Raw genomic sequence first — 15228 nt, 5'->3', positions numbered from 1 at the left:
TCTGCAGGGCAGGAAGGCTGTCCTGGAGCACCAGGTGATGGAAAAGGCCATCTTTCTACTCCACCCTTATGACCATCACATTGATGGAAAACACAATGTAGGGACTAGGCTAAAGCAAGCTATTTTCAACGTCAGGCAGAGTGCAGCAGGGGAAAAAAAGAATTTACTCAAGTTGGTTCATCTTCAGGACAGTCTTCTACTAACAAACAAACACATGCACACCCCATCCAGATTTTGTATATAAAGACATTTACTGGCATCACTAGAGCAGGCTTAGAATCAGTTTTTGTGCTGTATCTGTAGCATAGCTGGGGCTAACACCAGGTACAAGTCCTCAGTTCAAGAACACTTTTTATAGTACCACAGCAATGTTTTTGTTTGTGCCTCACATTACAGCTTTATGAACTAAACCCAGAAGTCAGAGTAACACAGATTTGCTACCTTTTCTATGGACAGGTGGAGTTAACTAAGAAAGCATTTAATCACAATGGGACCCCTTCCACATTGGTACATAACCTAGTCAATAAAGACATTTGGAGGTGATAGCAAATACATATTTACTTCAAAGGTTTTCTACGCTTAAACCACAACTTCTTTTTATCCTTAAGTATAGCTCCGAATAGATGAATACCCTGCAAATGAAGGTTCATTCTCCTGCAGCTCACACTATTCTCAACCTAGTCTCTTTCCTAGAGATCTCTTTACATTGGTACCAACATTAAGTTTTAACTGAGTGTATGTCTGCCAGCTAGGAAGATGAAATTAGCAAGTTAGTGAGAATTCACACAGGAACAAGAACTCAAGAATTTACCTGACATCACTAGTTGAAAAAAAAGCATTAAAGCAACAATTTAAGATGCTCTTCTGAGCTTTAAAGTAGCAAGCTAGTTTTATCATTAAAGATTACACCCACCAGAGGAACCAGAAGGGAAGCCAGAGTGGCCACATAACCCCCATGGCACAGCCAGGCTATGAGGAGCCTGGTCCCCACCATGCCCTGACCCAGTCTCATACCTTCCAGGACAGAAATGTCACTCCCACATACCTGTATTTCTAGAGAGGCACGACCTCTTGTGAATAAGACTCAAATTTTGGTTTTAATTCAGATTATTTATGTTGATCTGATTGTAAAAATAAAAACACCTAGAAGACATTGCTATTTTCTTAAACAATTCTAAATTAAGGTGCATCATTTTGTTTAACAGTACATCACATGCTACAGATCAGGTTAATTTCAGCATTGTACACCATTTCATACAAAGAAAGTTCACTTCCCCCTTTAAAATACACAATTAACTTTGAGTAACTACCAAAAGCTGTTTAAAAGCAACTTTCTCTTTAACTCAACTAGATGATTAATACTGCTGTTTTGAGATTGGATATCTAAATTTGAGACATCAATTTCTTTCAGAAACGAATGGTATTTTTAATTTATTTAGTGCTTGTATTAAACTCCTACTTTAGCATGACAAAGACTTTGGTATTCTTTATCTGCACAGTGGGTAATTTCAAAAAGTGGTCCATGCAGCAGAGAATGTAAACACAGATATTGCTGATGACAGCATTTAGGTCTTAAGAGAATTCATTTACTCTCTCAAGTGCTGCTAGACAATTCTGTGTAATGAGCAGTAAAAATACTGAATGAAGTATTTATGATTTACACAGTATAAATCATATTCCGATATGCCAGACATGCATTTATAACATGCCCAACATGCATTAACTAATCATGAAGTGTGCAACAAAAGTAACTGCAGAAACTGCTTACAGAACATCCACTTGCATGTGTGAAGAATATGTGGTTGCCTTTCTTTACATCTCATTTGCTAGATACAAATTTCACCCAGGCATAAGATTGCAATTTTAAACCTCCTCCTCTCAAAATACACAAAAGTTTCACTAAGGAAATACCTGAAACTTTCATTGCACCTTTCAAGTAAGACCACTTTCAAATACATCGTAAGTAGGATTTTCAATAGTCCAAAATCTAAAAATAAGTCACATTTATTAGAGTTACTTTCAGACTCTGTAAGCAAAGCATACAAAGGCCTACTAATGCTTACTATAATGCTGAATACCTTTGGTTTTCTACAAGGTCACAATTTCTATCCATCTGCCTTTCTTTTTTCTATTGATTTAATTAATGTTTAATCTACGTCATATTTCCTCCTTTTTCTTATTTGGATTTATGAGTTAGATAGCATACCATTTTAAAAACAAAATTCAACATAAAATCCCCCTTCAATGTAATAGATGGACTGTCCCTCAGTAGTGTTTTGAAATGACACAGAACTAAGTAATTCTACAGGGCAATCTTGTACTGTTTTCACACATAGCTTTCCCTGATCAGAAGCTGCAAGTTTCCATCTTTATTACAAAAGTACAAATTCTTACAGCTAATCTCATGGAATTATTTAAGTAAATAAATTTCTGCACAACATATGTAGCAAAACCCAGAAAAGAGTAAGGAAAACCTGGGCTGAGATAAAGACTCTATAATTCACTTTGCCTCTCAGGGATTTTGGATACTTGAAGTAACACCAAAACCATCAGATCTGTGATCAACATGGCAGATAAAAAATATTCAGAGGGCTCTTCAAAATTCTAAAATTAAAAATCTAAATTTCACATTTAAATATTAGTCATTTCCAGTAGCAGCCAAATTCTGAAAAAGACAAGGACAAAAAAACAGGTAAGTTGCAAAGGTTTAGTTATATAAAAATCTCCAATTACTATATAGCATGCCCCTACTGATGAAACACAGCACTTCCTAAAATACAGACAGACAAAAAAAGGTAGCAAAACTGTTAAGGAGAAAATCTGCTTTTTGCCTTTCAGCATTTTAAACCTTATTAATGGAATTCCCAATATCCAACTTTCATATCCTTAAAGCTTCAAGGCACTGAAAAAAGAGAACTGGTACAAGGCATTTTATAACCTGATCTTGAGCCCAGCATTCCATTCGTGGGTAGAGATGCAGAAATGAGCAGTGTTCTACTACAGGGTCGGTCAACCAAAAATTGTGCCAGAACCCTGGATAAGATTCAACCAATATCACTGTAAGACAATGCATTAGCACACATGAACCATTTCTTAGCGTCAATTCAATCTCTTCTGTCATAAAACTCTTGATGCTGCAGAGCATGGGTTTGACATCAATCAACATCATTCAGTAATCACCTCTAGCTTCTCTACAACATTGTGTTATTCAATCTACAGTGTTTCATGATAGTAATCTAAAAAAAAAGAGAAGAAAAAAGAATACCTGGATACATCCCTATGGCCTACTAGAGTTCAAAACATTTTATTATTCTTAGAACAGATAATCAGCATGTATCATGAATAATACGGTACACATGAGCTCTCAAAGAAAACTTGCATTACAAGGATCTGAGAGCAGATGTACTTGTGTTTCACTAGATAAACATCAATGTCTGACTTTTTAGATCAAAACACTGTTGATATTTGCACAGATAGCAGAGCCCTAAGACAACCCCTAGGTCGTCTTCTGGCTTAAAATCAAAAAAACCCCAAACCAGCAAACAAAAAAACAACACCCCACAAACAAACACCAAAAGTTAAACAAAACCTAAAAAAACCAAGAAACAACACCCCACCAGATTCCCAGTATTTCACATGAACACACTCCAGTAATACCCGATTCTGGATGAGTGCACAGAACACCATGCCCTGAAAAGTTGACCACCAAACCTGAAAAGTTCTCTTTTGGTCCTGGTTATGCACTCTTTCCCCCATTTCTGACACCTGTCCCCTCTGCTACCCAACAAAACCACTGCTAACCCTAGGGTCTGGTTCAAAAATACAACAGAGCCACTCATCCAAAGATGGGAAAGGGACATTATTAAAAATAAAAATGTATCTCTATGCTGTGAAACAGTGCAGCTTTTCTGTATTTCAGACTGCTTAATCAGAAAGCTTCCCAGAATTTCTGATAAAGAGCCATGATAAATCAATCCAACTGGAAGAATATTACTATCTAGCAGAAAAAGCAAGGCTTGTGCACACTGCGGAAGGAGCTTTGACAGGAGTTAAACAAAATGAAAAGACCATCATATATGTCTCCCCCTTCTGCACGAAACAGAACATGTTTTTCTTCCAAAGCCTTTTATGATCATAGAGAGGCAAACATTTATAAACTAGAACATAGCACAACACAGCAAAATACCACAAAAAACATTAGAAGAATATTAACATACATAATTTTCTTTATCCCTCTTAAACCTTTGAATACAAGAGAAAGAAAAATCTATTATGACACCAGGATCCACTAACAGTTAAATGTATTACCTTTGGGGTGTGGCTCTTCTCATAAAAGTGACTATACAGAAAAGGAATTTTCTCTGTCAACAATTTTGCTTCCTGTGCTTTATCAGACGTTTGAGGCTTTTTTCCTCCTTCAGTGACAAAGACCTTGTGGGGGTTTTTAAAACAGCTTGCTACTGGAAGCCCTGCATATCAAATGTAGTCAAGAGAAAACATTCCCTTGATGACAGTTAACGGGGCTGTTTTCCAAGTCTGTGTTTCAGATCTGGCTGGAAGCAGTGAGGTTACATATTATGTTAGTTCTGTATGACATATGACTGGAAGAGGCCCCGTGCAATTAACTACACTGAGACATAAAGCATTAATGTACATTAAATAATCCAGGTTAGATTCACTTACATTGGTATAAACAGAACAAGAGCAAGATAACATCTAGCCATAGAAAAAGGAAAAGCTAGGTCATTCTGTTTGTATAAAGGTGGCTTAGCAGTATTTTATAGATACATTATCTTTGCTTCACCTTCATTTTTTTCTTAGAAATAATACCCTGACAGTGTCTGAAAACCTAGTGGCATAGATTCTGGTAAATATTTCTATTAACAAGTCTCTGCAAACAACCCCACTAAGGCTGATTTTCAAAACATCCTCAGCACCTATACCCTTAAGATCAGTATCTTAAAGAAGCCTCAAGTTAAATAACCAAAAATTGACATAATCCATTCCTACATACTTCTTTAGCTAGTGATACCCTACTTTTCATGAGAACTGGCCAATGTCACGACACAAAACCTATTGCGGTTCTATTTTAAAAAAGGTTCAACAAGTAATCCAAACTAGCATAGAACTTGGCAAATAATGTCAACCAATCCACGAAAATAATTCTCAATATGTAAGTACAAGGAAGATTCCACATCCTATCTTTCAAGTAAAAACAAACAACAAACAACAAACTCTGAACTAAGATACAATTCCAGTTACCAAAAGCACGTATGACAATCCAATCATGTGAAGATGTAAATTTACCATTAACTTAATGCAGTATAATATCATTAAAAAGTCAAGAATGAACATCAACTGCAGGTGTAACATACGCTCAAATCTTCACTTATTTTATCACAGAGCACATATATTCAAAGAATAAGATTCTCCTACTACAAAAAACCAGATCACTTTTATTTGTCCTTCCAATCCTAGCTTCTGAAATTGCCAGAAGACATAACATGAACACAGTTCATTCAAGAACCTATTTCGATATTAAAATATACTATCAGTACTACTCACATGACTAGAATTTTAATTCATGCTAAGCACTTGCAAGCAAGAGTGATGAATAAAGAAAAATCTGCATGTTTTATTGCTTACATATTAAAAGACCTAAAAGCATAAATGGGGGAGGTGGAAGGGGGTGTGAATTGACACACTTCATCTTTAGGCACCTGAGGCACTTAAGGGAAAGTTTCATGCCAGTGCTGGAGACATTACAGTTTCCCACTACCAGTAAAAAAATGCTTGGCACCATCCCCCAGCCAGTCTCTCTCTTTCTTCTTCACCATCAACTTTGTAATGTAGACAGGTGTGGAAACCTCTTCAGTTTACTGACGCAACAGAAATTATTCTGAAATAAGCACTTAATTCAACACAAACTGTAATGCTGTAATACAAAAACAATGGTTCTTATGGGCTCCCTCCAAGGTAAACGTGGAAAGAAAGACAGCTCTGTAATAAGATCTTTGGATTACCCTCTGAATCTATTTCTTTCTACTGATTACAGAGATATGCATTAAAAAAAAGGCACAATGCACACCAGTCAATCTGGCATAATTCATACTTTAGTGCAAATAACTTATTTACTGAAAAAAAATTTAGGTTTTATCTACCCACTGCTAGAAATAGATGATTAAGATGAATATAGGTATTTTGTTAAGGTGCAGCTACAGGTCAAAATGATCACTAGCTATCCATTCATGCCCAAATTAACTTTTAACAGTGACAAACAACTAATGACTTAAATCCTTCAACTAATACCAGAAATATTCCCAAATACCAGGAAGCCAAAACTCCTATTATGTAAGACCACCAAGAAAAAAAAAAGGAAAAAAAAAAAAGCCCCTCTTAAAGGAAGCAGGTTCAGAACACTTAATTAACAGCACATTGTGTTTTATACACAAACCATACTCAAACACCTTCTAAAATACAGTGATTAAGCTTACTACCAAAGCATATCAAATCCATATCTTCAGAACTCATAATCTACTTTGTATTGCTTCTAAAATACTAAAATTGCATAAGAAGAAGAAGAAAGGCATACACCTACTGAACAAACTAATTACTATACGCCATTCTGTTGTTTCTCCTCAGCTCAGAAGGGAAAATGAAAAAAAGAAAAGAGAAAGACTGTGCTTAATAGCCAAAGGCCACCTTCTAACTAAATACATTTTAAAGCTATTTCTTGGCTTTTTGATCAATCATTTTTGGTTTTGAGAATTATACTGAGATGTATCAAAAACAAGCCTCCAAAAACATTTAGCTTAACTGTATTCCCTGATAAACAACCCAGAATTACAAGCAGCAGGTTTAAAAATACTGTGACTTGTGCAAATGGGAACACTGTTAAGCTGTTTATCTTGTTTAATCCTGACGGTAAATAACATAAGCTTCAAAATATTTTGCTTCTTTGCCATAACCTACTGAATCACATCGAAAAAGGTAATGAAACATTATGAAAAACCTTAAATTTTTGGAATTGCCTCTGAAATCCCTTTACCTATGTATTGTACAGGTCATTATTCTCAAGAACACTGAGTGTGAATTTCAGGGATTTAAATTCAAACTGTGGCTTCAGTGAAGCCAATGATCTTGTCTCTCTAGAGGTGATCAATTCTTCAGAAACAAAACAAGGACCCTGCACCACTCCACTACTAGGCCCCTTTAAAATATGAACACTATAGTTATGAAGTCATTTTTTTATTGTTGCATCTTCCAAATATTTTCAAACTCCTACTGTAGCTTATTTTCAGCTTATTTAGTTCAGAGTTTAAATATTATTTACTAGGGAAAAAAAAAGTATTTTTAGTTTTCTTAGATGTCTGTCCTCCAACACTGATTTCCACACCAAAAATCCTATTTCAATTCATAACTCTCACCTCAAACGTGTACCCATATTAAAAATTAAGAATATCTTTTATAAGATATAGCAGTAATTTTTTCCACACTGTCCTTTCTTAGCCAGTACCAAACTAAGTTTTTGAGCTGCTGTTTTACACTTCATTTTTAAAAGACTTTAATACAGCATATATGATTGATATATTTAGCAGCTGAGCACCTCCTTTCCTCTCTGTACGCAGGAAGTTTCCCCTCCCATCTGCTCTGGATATTTAAAAAAATAAATAATTACAAAGTGCTGTTTTTCCATTGATACTGCAGAAAGTGACTATTATTTACCTGTAAACACAAAAGTAAAGCTGAACCCAAACACACAATGTAACCTGCACCAGTTCCCTGACAGAGGCACAGGACACCTGCTGATACAAAGGCAGCAGTGTGGGGATGAGAGTGGCAGCCAGCAATGGTGAAAATCACCGTGGCTTTGAGTGATAGCACCAGAGTTATGCCAGGCTGAACTTCTGTGGTGCAACTGAGTTATTCACAGGCAGCAGCAGCTCAAGCTTAGTCATATAGGAAGTCTTTAAATTTGTATTTGGGTTTCAGAGCAAACATAAATAAGGTGAATTATGAAATAGTTTCACGCTTTACAAGGAGATGCTTGAACCATTTAGTACGGTATTTATGACATAGCTTTAAGACTGAATAGCAGCTAAGCGGGCAACAGGCCCCCTGCACATGTAGATACTCTACTGCTGTTTATGACAACCACATGCCGACAAAGAGAGAAAGGACAGAGAAAGCTGCACTGGCAATGAGCTAACAACAGACTGAAAAAATGACTTTTCATTTTCCCCAGTTAAATGTATATATAGACATCTTTTTTGGCCTACACAGAATATTTACGAACTCTACACTGAGAAACTCAACTTCATTTCAACATATACAGAAAACTGATAGAAATATAAAATGTAATCTATTATTTCATAACTGGTTTTCCTCTTCTTGTGTACCACGAATTACATTATTGGTTACTATATCTTCAAAATAAAAGCTCTACCTAAACCCTACATACTGAATACATCAACACTTAGTATCTGTTCTGTATTATACATGAGAAACTATGCCAAACCTTCACAAAATAAATACCCAACTAAAAGCTAATATTAATAGCTGCATATATTTGATATAGTTACCAAATACAACTAATTTATTTTAAAAGTTAATACACTGTATTCAATCTTTTAAAGCCTGATATAAAATACTACATCTAGTAAACAAACAGGAAGCTGCCATTTTTCCAAGCATCCACCCTGCGCTAATGACTCATTCTTCAGTATCTATTGTTTTCCCAATTTTCTGGAGCTACAGAAATAATGAGCAATTTTCACTGACTTTCACTTCATTAGTGGCAATGCCCAACAGCTGACAGTGAGCAGGTTTCCCAGGGCTCCTTCAGGAACGTACTTTGACGATGAGGAGCCCTCATCACACACAGTTACGTAACGGCAACTATTTATAGTTAACCACTTGATTCACATTATCCACTGGGTTTTAAACCATTTCATGTATTGACACTTGATCTACCATTTTAGTTCCCTAATCAAAATGCCACGTAAGAACCAAATAAAAAATGTCAGTGACGCCTGTCTGCAATATCAACAACATACCACACGAAGTATTTAATCTTATCAAGAGAACCAGACGTTAATTTCACAAGACTGGTCCTCTATAAATACATGCTGAGCAACAGTTGTTTTCTTTGCTTAATCTCCCGCTCTGCCAATATCCATTACTATGCATATAACTAACTTCTAAAATCACTGAAAGAAACCTTAGTTGTGCTGAAATTACATAATTTCTCAGTGTTCTGAGACATACCAAGATATATGACCAGCATTTCCACTCCAGAAAGTGCCCTTGTACAATTCCTACCACACAACTTCAGTGACAGCTGTTTAACACCTTCAGGTTCCCTTAGGAAATGCCTCAGAGAACCACATATGACTATTGGCTGGTTTACTTAAGAATACAACACTATTTCATGAACATCCACCTATTCTAAGAACATCAAATGATAACATTTTCGTTAGCTTTTCTAACTGGCTAATGGCTTTGTTAGAATTCAATTTCATCCTAAAATACACCTAATTTTAATAGCTGGTGACAGCATGGGCTTTCCTCATCACAGCCTTTAGCCTCTCTTATAAACCTTATTAATTGATCTCAATGTCTATTTCTTTACATTTCTGTAAACTGGCTTCTTCACATTTTTGCAAACTAAGCTATAGACCATTGTAACTTTTTAATCCAAACAGCTTTCTCTCAATTACAGGATAACAGTATTGCTGATGACTAATATTCTTTGATAATTCTCAGTAATCCATATTTTGCAAAGATATTTATTTCAGTGAACACCAATTAACTGTAAACCTCACAAAATCTTAACTTTAATGACTGCTATATAAAGACCCCTTGCACATACCTGAATAACATCCGAACAAAGATACTTCCAGATCAGTAAGATAAGAACAGGAAGTCAGAAATACTTGGGAAAAGACACTTCTGAAAGACTATACAGGTTATGACAGTTGACTATGATATTACTGTCTCAGTACAGCTACATGCCTGCAAAATGCTCTAATCCACCAAGCAAAGAAGAGAACGTCATGATTCTGACAACTTTAATACAAATCGAAAGCATCCAATCATCCTTAGCAAAGCTGACAAAATGCAGATGTTAAAAATCAGAGACCATCGTGCAACTCTACCAAACCTTTGAAAACAACAGCAGTCAGAGAAAGGAGTATAATTATGAGGTACAGAAAATAATTAAATGCAATATGATTAGAGGGCACAGAGTAACATTCACTTACGCAAAATACCTAAGAAGTTCAACCTAAAATTAAAGATAGGCAAGAACTGTGGCTAGGAGTGCAACTGAAAGACACGTCATTTCTTTGTTTTGGTATAATAACACAGCCCTGATGATCATAAAATATGCAAAACTAGTTGTTCCAGAGAAGATAAATAAAAAAGGAAACCAAAAAGGTCATAATCAAAACATAAGATAAAACTGTCCTTCAGCTTACAGCATTTTCAAGGTATTACTGAAATAAGCAAGCAGAAAATTGTCCTGAAATTCAGAGAAGCCTTTGAGTGTTTAGTTAAAAATGTTATAAAGTTGGTACTTTTCTGTCTTCTTAAAGTCATTTTGCCTAATTCTGTCTTACCGTGTGAAAAATTAAAACACAACTCGACAGCTGCTTCTTCTGGTGCTGCATTGACAATTCACATTTCTTTTTTCTCCAACATTCGTGCTTATGCACAGCACCCCTGATAAACTGATGTTTCCTAGTGAATGAAATTTCTAATCCTTTAAAAGCAAGCACTACACCACAAAAGCCCAAATATCCCAGTAAAGCACTGTTACAACGATTTCCAGTATCAATTTGTCTACTGTATTTTATAATACAGGTATAGGGTATAATGATTTCCAAGGATGTGGCTAAAGCCTTACTATCCAAGGACAGATGTATCAAAAGCTGATCCAATGCAAATTACCTGATTTATGCACCCATTATGGTCATTGTTTTCCACATAAAGGGATCACAGAACTAAAGAACTCTTTTTTTTTTTTCTTTCCCAATGTTCTTCTGCTCCAAGTTGACAAATCAGCTCAAGTACCAGTCTTGTTTATTCCTTGTGACTACCAGTGGTTTACACTGCTGTTTGTAAATGTTCTAATTAGCCAGTTCTACTAAACTCTGGAGTTGACATCACTGCTAAAACAAGTTCAGGAAACCAACAACTCTGGAAGAATTGCCAATCCATCAAGTTAGTTAAGAATGAGTATATATAAATCTGTATTCAATACAGAATTATAAAAAGTCATTTGTCCAAACAAGCATTAACTTTGATTCTTCAGATAAAAGTTGTCAAAAGCGCATCACGACTCTTCACAAAATAAACAGAAAAAAACCCCATCCCACAGCATTAGAGTGTATTTCTGGAGAAAGCCCTGAAAACCATTACTAGGATCCCAAAGGAATAAATAACAAGATAGAGAGTATTCAAAGTTTAAAAGCCCCCTAGGCCTAGACTTACTTTTAAAAACCAAATTATTGTCTAGTGATCAAAAGATGTAAATATAAAATGCTTTTACCTCTATCATCCAAGTTGCTGTATCCGTATGTGGAAAGGCACCAAAAAAAAAAAAAAAATCCCACTTCTTACACTCAGAAGGAAAAAGCCATTGCTATGATTATGTGCACTGCAGAATAAGGCAGTGATTGCTAACAATAGAGTGGTTTAGTTTGTTTTTTAGATGTGAACCATAACTGTTGAGTAAACATTCGGCATTTTAACAGCCTTTTTACATGCTAAACTTGTAGTGTATTATATAAAACTCTGAGCTGCCACTGATTACGGTGGTGTCCAGCTGCCTCAATAGCTATACAATGCTTGCTGCAGAAATAAAGAGTAACCATTAGAAAGCATCCAGCTAACAAGTTAAGATACCCATAACTTAAGAACTGTAAGCAACATTTAGAGAGTTTACGCTAGAAAAGCTTTATCATTATTGAGCTTGATTTTTAGACATGATCTTGTCCATTTTCACATTATACCATATAATGCATTCAATAAACACACAACTACTATATACAACTTCTTAAAATACAGCTCATTAGCTTTCTTGGACAAAAAATAGAAGCTGATTGGTACATGGAATATCAACAGCTTCTACTAAATGAAAAGAGGGTCAAGAGAAAACTCACTGAAAGATTTTAATGTAGACTGTTGACTGAATCAGATGTCAACAAAGCCTTTCCCAACTACACTTTTTAGGTGCAATTACTCAAATATACTGCTGGACAGAAGCTTATTAAGATGAGCAAAACATTATTTTTTTTTCCTAGCAGCATGTAGTCATTTAAGAAATTAGAAGGTTTTGTATGTTACTAGGCCATTCAAAAAATTCTGCACAGTTTTACTGTAAGAGCTCCACATCATAACAGTAACACATGCAGACTTAGCATCTTAACATCCCTGTCATAAGCTATTCCATATTTACACACTGCAGTGTCAGGCAGAAACTGAAGCCAGAGCCATTCAGGGGAAATACACAGCCGTGACCTGTTTCTCATCTAAATTATATTTGCAATTATAAATTAAGTATTTCACTATACGCTAGTGGCATTTTACATATTAAAAAGATTAATTAATACACTACATTCTTAGCCAAGCTTAAAATAAATGACTCCCCACATTCAAACTATAATTTGCTTCAGACAACAAGGGCTTTAATTTGCAAACTCTTCAGTATGGATGCAGGCAGAACCCACCTCATTATTTGCATAGAGCTACATCCTGGGTAAACACAGGGCTACACAGCACAATATGCAAATACAAGGTATGAACCTCATTGCGTTATCCTTCCTAAAGGTTTTTGTAAGTCAGACTCATTATCGTCAAAGCAGTATTTAAATAATGCCAGCAAAAGACGCTTTCATCTTTCCAATTTAAGTGGCCCTTTTAATGCCAAGTTAACATTATAATGGCTTATCTATGTTGGAAAAGTAAATTCAGTTTGTTCTTTCAAGCACCAACAATTTTTAAGGAAAAATTTCACCGTGTATTCAAACATGTGATTTTATGTTTTCATATCAGTTACTTCTACATTAATTATTCAAAATAAGCCTCTCTCATATCACTTACTGAAGTGCAGATGTAAATAACAAGAGCTGTGTGTGAATACAGAGAATTCTTATAACAAAGCAATATGGCAATTTCTTTAACATCTTAAGCACATAAAATACCAGATCACCTACTTCCTTTTTTTCCCATTTCTAGTAAGAAAAACAAATCTGAATCTGGTACTAAGTCTACTTTCATAAATGTTTCTTCTGCCCTGCATCTTCCCTGTATTTAACCTTTGGTGATACAGTTTCCAGTTCAATTAATACAATTAAAAAAGAAGTGGGGGGTGGGAGAGAAGTAATGGAAGAACATCAAACCAGGCTTGTTCTCATATCTATACCGTGATACCTACAAGAATGTTGCTACTGGTCTTCTGTTAAACTACAAAAGAATAGAAATTATTCACAAAAATTTAAAGATGAAATGAATGCTTTTTAAATCTCTGAGTTTGGATTATAAGTCAGGCCCGCTTTGCTCATAACGCCCACAACACTGTTAACAACCATTAGCAAAGTGCCAAAGACAGCAATGAGTTTAAAACAACTACAGCCAGCTACCAAAATTGTTGCAGGAGAGACAAAGGGGATCAAGGTCAGCATTCTTCTAACACAACAGCTAATCCACTCCTATGAACACGGTATTGGCACTGGTGGGGCGTAATAAATTTGCAAGAAATATAAAAGATACATGATTCCACCTGGTTTTCCCCGTCCTTTCAAGAGAACCATTTTGCTCTCACCGGTCTCAAGCCATTACATATCTGAGCAAGGAAGGGGAGGGAGGAGTTCACAGAAGTTCAGGGTCAGACAATGTTCACGTATCCTGTCACCTTCGAACTCAAAAGCTCAGAGCAGAAAAACTCGAATGCCAAGCACTTAAACCTACATATTTTGGGTGTGCGTGTGGGGGGAGACCTGCAGTAGGAGCGAATGTGTCATACGTGCGGAGGCTGCGAGGAGAAGAGCTGTCAGGAGAACGCTGCCTCGCTTGAAGAGGAGGAGGCGGTGGGGAAAGGACGGTGACGAACGCAGGATCACCAAAAAATCCGGCAGCGCTCAGGGGCTGCATCCCCGGCTCACCCCTCTGGCCCGGCTTCGCCCGGCTCCGCTCGCAGAGGGCTCAGCCTCCGGGAGCTGCCCCCCAGCCGCCGCGGAGCCGCTCCCAGCCGCCACCGGGCAGCGGAAATCCCCCGCAGCCCGGCCCGCTCCTACCCGGGGGCGCGGAGCGGTGCTCCCCGCGCCCGGGGCTCCCCGGGCAGCCCCCGGCCCCCTCGCGGGGCTTTCCCCCACGACCACCATCACTTCCCCCCTCCTCCGCGGCCGCGCTGTCACCTCACCCCCCGCGACGTCCCACGCACCGCAGGCCGAGAGCCAACACCCCACCGCGAGCCGGACCCGCACCCCGGGGCCGGGAGACAATGAGCAGCCACAACTCACCAGCAGCGCCGGAGCTTCGCGGGTCCGGGGGCGGTTCCGTTGCCCCTTCTCCTTCCCTTTCTCCTCCGCCTAGGAGCGGTATCCGGCCGCCGGGAGCCGAACCCCCCCCTCCCCTCGCAGCCCGAGAGCCTTCGCCGGACCGCCGGCCGCGCTCCCTCCCTGAGGAAAGTCACTTTATTCCCCGCTCCAACATGGCTGCTCCCCCCACCGCCGCCGCCGCAGCAGCAGCTTTCTCCTCGCCGCGGCTCCCCGCCACCGGAGAGCGGCCGCAGGCCGTGCTCGGGAGCCGCCCGGCCGGCCGCTGGCGGTGCCGAGAGCGTCAGCCGAGCCGGGCCGCGGGGGTGTGCGAGGATGGGGCGAGCCGAGGCGAGCCGGGCTGGGCTGCGCGTCCCCGCTGCGGGCTGACGCCTCCGCCCGCTCCACTGAGCCAGCCCCGCCGGCTCCGGGCGCAGGAGGGGCCGCGGGGACGCCCGTGCGCCGGCGACACCTGGCGGCCGCGGCTGCCCCGGCTGAGCCGGCGGCTGCGCGAGGAACGGGGGGGGTCAGGGCGGAGCGCGGGGAATGCCCCGGGCGGCGGCGCGGGGAGCGGGGCTGCCGCAGCAGCGCTTTTCTGGGCCGCCCTCCCCGCTGGAGGGGAGCCCGGCCGCGCCGAGCCGAGTGGGGCGCTGCTGCCGTTTCGCTGCTCCTTAGCGGCTCTGCGCGGCCG

The 15228-nt window shown here is 39.0% G+C and overlaps 1 protein-coding gene across 2 annotated transcripts in view; it reads right to left on the bottom strand.

The window, feature by feature from the left end:
• The window catches only part of CDK17 (cyclin dependent kinase 17), a 92240-nt gene extending 77310 nt beyond the window's left edge, over positions 1 to 14930 (bottom strand). Inside the window, exon 1 of one of the 2 annotated variants that reach the window (XM_048302114.1) lies at positions 14523 to 14930. The gene's annotated coding sequence lies outside the window, so the exon portion shown is untranslated. The remainder of the gene's footprint in view (positions 1 to 14522) is intronic. The other variant, XM_048302116.1, reaches the window with a different exon arrangement.
• Between the last annotated feature and the right edge of the window lie 298 nt (positions 14931 to 15228).

Source organism: Corvus hawaiiensis, chromosome 4, assembly GCF_020740725.1.
Source record: "Corvus hawaiiensis isolate bCorHaw1 chromosome 4, bCorHaw1.pri.cur, whole genome shotgun sequence".
Classification (NCBI taxonomy): Eukaryota; Metazoa; Chordata; class Aves; order Passeriformes; family Corvidae; genus Corvus; species Corvus hawaiiensis.
This window is presented reverse-complemented; position numbering and strand designations above follow the sequence as displayed.